This window comes from Leptonychotes weddellii, chromosome 4 (assembly GCF_054177405.1).
Source record: "Leptonychotes weddellii isolate Sample4059 chromosome 4, ASM5417740v2, whole genome shotgun sequence".
NCBI classification, from domain to species: Eukaryota; Metazoa; Chordata; class Mammalia; order Carnivora; family Phocidae; genus Leptonychotes; species Leptonychotes weddellii.
Window position 1 is genome coordinate 7,439,819 of NC_138372.1, and position 5,343 is coordinate 7,445,161.

The window sequence follows — 5,343 nt, forward strand, 5'->3', positions numbered from 1 at the left end:
CAGAAACCACTGACCTACTGACGGTTTCTTTTGATATTTAGAGGTCAAAGATTAATAAAATATACTTAACTCCCATTGCCAAGCTTCCAAGGCATTTTAAATGTGCCCATCTCGGTGAGATCTGGCACCATCATTACCACTTTATAGCTGCGGAAACCAACATTTAACCAAACAATGATCAGACTGGCTGAAAAGCTCCCCGATGAGTCAATTACAAAACACGCACAGCCTGAGAACCAAGAAATGAATGGTCAACTAGTAGTGATATAGAAATACGACTTTCTTCTTTGCTCTATGAGGAGTGCTTTAATCCATTCTAGGGAACAGTTCCTTCTCCTCCTGGAACAGAAAGCAAATCTTTGACTCTCCTTGCCTCCCAGAGGGGAGCCCAGCTCTGGCATGCCTCCAGAGCCAGACCCGGTTCTAAGACCCAGAGCATCTCATTTGGGGATCCTTACCCAGGGTCCACCCCGAGGCCTGAATAGAATCTGGGGGTCCTTGAATTTGGATGGGGAAAAAAATTACATCTTTATTTCCACTAACTTCTTTTTTTTTTTTAAGAAATTTATTTATTTATTTGACAGGGAGAGAGAGCGTACAAGCAGGGGGAGCAGCAGGGAGAGGGAGAAGCAGGCTCCCCGCTGAGCACAGAGCCCGACGTGAGGTTCCATCCCAGGACCATGGGATCATGACCTGAGCTGAAGGCAGACACTAAACTGACTGAGCCACCCAGGCGCCCCTATTTCCATTAACTTCTAACCGGACAGAAATCCCAAATATTTTTGTACTACAGGGCTATCGTCAGGGAGCTCTCCAGAAATCCTTTACATGCGTCATTACTTTTGATTTAAAGTAGTGAATTGACCCACTGACATTTAGTTCCTAAGAAAGCGGTGTTTATTACATCATGCAGCATACATTTGCTTGATAGTTTAATAAGTGAGTTTTGATATAATTCTTTTCTGTAAAGCACCTCTTTTTATTATTTTTACATGTGGTAAAAACCACATAATATAAAATTGACTCTCCTAACCATTTTTAAGTGTCCAGTTCGATGGCATTAAACACGGTCTCTCGGTTGGGCAACCACCACCAACAACCACCTCCAGAACTCTTTCCATCTTGCAAAACTGAAACTCTGCCCCCACTAAACACTAACTCCCCATTCTCCTCTCTCCCCAACCCCTGGCAACCACTGTCCGACTTTCCTTCTCTATGAATTTGATTCTTCGAGGGTCCTTTTAGGAGTGGAATCATACAGTATTTGTTGTTTTGTGACTGGCTCACTTCACTTGGTATAAAGTCCTCAAGGTTCGTTCACGTTGTAGCAGGGTGACAGAACTTCTTTTTTCAGGCTAATATTCCATTGTTGTGTATAGACAACATTCTGTTTATTCATGCATCTGCCGATGAACACTTGGATTGGATTGGATTCATTTTCTTTGTAGTCCCACATGTTTTATGACATGCTTTTTTTAAAGATTTTATTTATTTGTCAGAGACAGAGAGTGCGAGAACACAAGCAGGGGGAGCGACAGGCAGAGGGAGAAGCAGGGAGCTCGATGCGGGACTCGATTCCAGGACCTTGGGATCATGACCTGAGCCAAAGGCAGACGCTTAACCGACTAAGCCACCCAAGCGTCCCTATGACATGCTTTCTAAAACGTTATTTAGAGAAGGGGTCCGTAGGCTTCACCAACCACCAGAGGGATGCGTGTGTAACACACAAAAGGTGAAGAAGCCGGGTGAGACAGACATTAGAAAGATGGGCTCAGAGAAGTTAAAACACTTGCCTGAGGTCACCCAGCTGGGATTCAAGCCCAGCTCAGTCAGGCTCCAGAGCCCACCTGTATGGTATGACTTCCCTTTTCACTGAGATGACTTAGACTCTGATTTTAATGGACATTCGGTGCCATTCCAGATAAGCCCTGAGAGGAATGAAGACATCTTATATCCCAGCAGCGACACCTAAATGTCTGTGAGTTTCTGTTAAAACTTTTTTTCCGCCTTGTTTAGAAAATATGCTAGTTAGATTTCAAGAAGCAAATTAACAGTCAAGAGCCCAGATTCTAGAAATATTCAAATTCGCTAAAGATCAGAGAAATGCAAATTATAACCACATTAGGAGAGAGCATTTTACACTCATCAGAATGGCAAAAATTAAGAAGGTGGAGATGAGAGGGTTGAGTGTTGACAACACTGTGCAGACAGGCAGGAGATCGAGATGCTAAGAATCCAGAAGCCACAACTGGTCAGGGGTGGAGCTCACACCCCCTCACCCCTGGCATTTCTGAGCTGGTCTTCTCTGGCAAGAGGAGATGGCATTACCTACTTCACAAGATTGTCGTGAGGGTTCCAACCGCTGCTGACACCACGTGCTGGGAAGGACACCTGAGTCCAGGAAGGGCTCCATGAACACAGACACAGGCTACTGGAAGCTCCCAGCAGGCAAAGATTTTTCTCTGCTCCTTTGCTGTATCCCCAGCGCCCAGGATAATTGAGCCCTCTGTAAGTCAAGTGCTCGATTAGTATTTGTTGAATCGATGATGCGTTTGTGAATGGTATGCAGAGAGGAAACATCTCAGCACTGCTTGATGGAATGTTCAAATAGTGAAAAAATGGAAAAAATCTTGGAAATGGTGACAACACAGAAGGAAGGAAGGTTAAATGTGTGTCCACTGCCTGAGCCATGTGTCCCACTTAGATGTGGCTCAGAGAGGTTCTTCCTCTGGTTCATGACACGTAAACCAGGAGCAAGCCGGACATTTGTAGGGGAATGAGCAATTAAAACGAGGGAGTCACACAATAGAACATTGCAGTAGTTAGATGCGGTCACCCAGGGGCGCCTGGGTGGCTCAGTCAGTTGAGCATCGGACTCTTGATTTTGGCTCAGGTCATGATCTCTGGGTGGTGAGACTGAGCCCCGACTCAGGGTCCGCACTCAGTGCAGAGTCTGCTTGAGATTCTCTCCCTCTCCCTCTGCCCCTCCTCCCGCCCCCACTCCACACACTCCCTCTCTCAAATAAATAGATAAATCTTTTTCAAAAATTTTTTTAATTTATTTTATTTTTGAGAGAAAGAGAGCACGAGGGGGCGGGGGAAGGGAGAAGCAGGCTCCCCACTGAGCAAGGAGCCCGACACTGGGCTTGATCCCAGGACCCCAGGATCATTACCTGAGCCAAAGGCAGACGCTTAACCCACTGAGCCACCCAGGCACCCCAATAAATAAATCTTTTAAAAAGGGGGGCACCTCGGTGGCTCAGTGGGTTAAGCATCTGCCTTCGGCTTGGGTCATGATCTCAGGGTCCTGGGATCGAGTCCCACATCGGACTCCCTGCTCGATAGGAAGTCTGCTTCTCCGTCTCCCTCTGCCCCTCCCCCTGGCTCGTGCTCGCTCTCTCTGTCTCTCTCTCTCAAATAAATAAATAAATCTAAAAAAAAAAGAAAGAAAAAAATAAAAGTCCAGTAGTATGGGGCACCTCGATGGCTCAGTCAGTTAAGCATCTGACTCTTGGTTTCAGCTCAGGTCATGATCCCATGGTTGTGGGATCAAGCCCCACGTCAGGCTCCACGCTGAGTGTGAGTCTGCTTCAGATTCTCTCTCCCTTCCCCTCTGCTCCTCCCCGCCCCTCGCTCACACTCTCTCTAAAATAAATTTAAAAATAGGGCACCTGTGTGGCTCAGATGGTTAAGTGTCTGCCTTCATTTCGGGTCATGATCCCAGGGTCCTGGGATTGAGTCCCGCATCGGGCTCCCTGCTCCTTGGGAGCCTGCTTCTCCCTCTGCTTCTCTCTCTCTCTCTCTCTCTCTCTGTCTCTCATGAATAAATAAATAAAATCTTTAAAAAAATAAAAATAAAATAAAATAAAATCTAAAAAAAAAAAAGCCAGATAGTAAATATTCTAGGTTTTGGGACCATAGGGTCTCTGGTGCAGCCTTAGAGGATATGCAAATGAAGGGGGGGCTGTTCCAATGAAACTATGGACATTGAAATTTGAATTAAATATAATTTGCATGTGCCACAAAATATTATTCTTCTTTTGATCTTTTTTCTCCCCAACCATTTAAAAATCTTCGACTGCACAGAAACCATACAACTTTGTTGTACCGAAACTGCTGTGGCCCAGATTTGTCCCTCGTTTGTTGAGCCCTGTTTTAGATGTGTATCCATAACATGACAAATTCTAAAAACACAACAAACAAAGCCGGTGCTCTCAGGCAGGATGACAGTCAGAGAGAGATGACCACACATCCTAGTTTTCCAGGGACAGACAGATAGTTTACCCCAAGTTGTCCCAGGAATTAATAGCCTCTCTTTCACTCTCAAAAGTCCCAGATGGAGTGATGAATTATATGCACCCCTCTACCCGGTAAAACCATCATTCTTTTTATATAAATTAAAAACATATGTTCACTACTGTGCCCTAACATCTAGAGTAGGGCTCAGCAAATATTTTTCCTGTAAAGGGCCAGATAATAAATATTTTAAGCCTTGTGCCATAAAGCCCATGCAGTGTGAGAACAATATATAAATGGATGAATGTGACCGTGTACCAGTAAACCTACTGATGGACACAGAAATTTGGAATTCCACATATCACAAAATATTCTTCTTTTGATTTTGTTTCAACTAATTACATAAAAACCATTTTTAGCTTGTGTGTTGTACAAAATCCGGCAATGGGCTGTAGTTTGTCGACCCTTGGTCAGCAATAACACCTACTACCTGGTAGGCACTGCATGCATGTCTGGTTTTGCTGAGTACATTCACTGAACAACCGTGCATGTTTTGCAAGGACAGGGGCAAACTGAAGGACAAATGGCAAATACCTGAGTGAGGGTCCTGGGGGAAGATGGAAGGGGATAGGGATTAGGAATAAATGGGGAAAACAGTGAAATAAGAGAGACTTTGCTCAAATGGAAGAGGATGGTGGGTATGATATGCAAGGGGTGGTAAACTCAACACCACTTCCAAGGCCCAGAAAGAAAAGGACAAAGACAGAGACAAAGAAAGGAACGCCCTGAAGCTGAATAGCCTCGATTTGAAATCCTGGTGCTGCGCTCACTATCTGGGGATCTTGAGTAAGTTTCGCCTCTCAAAGGTTCTTTGCACAATGCAACTAAATACAATACCTACTTCATAGAACCATTGTGAGGATTACATGAACCCATCCATGTAAAGTGCTTGGAACAGTGTCTGGCACTTAGTAAATGGTCAATAAATGTTATGATGTTGTGGTCGTTTTCTATAAAGAATAGAGAAAAACGTGTTCGGGGAGGGGGTGGGCAAAATGGGTGAAGGGGAGTGGGAGGCACAGGCTTCCAGTGATGGAATGAATAAGT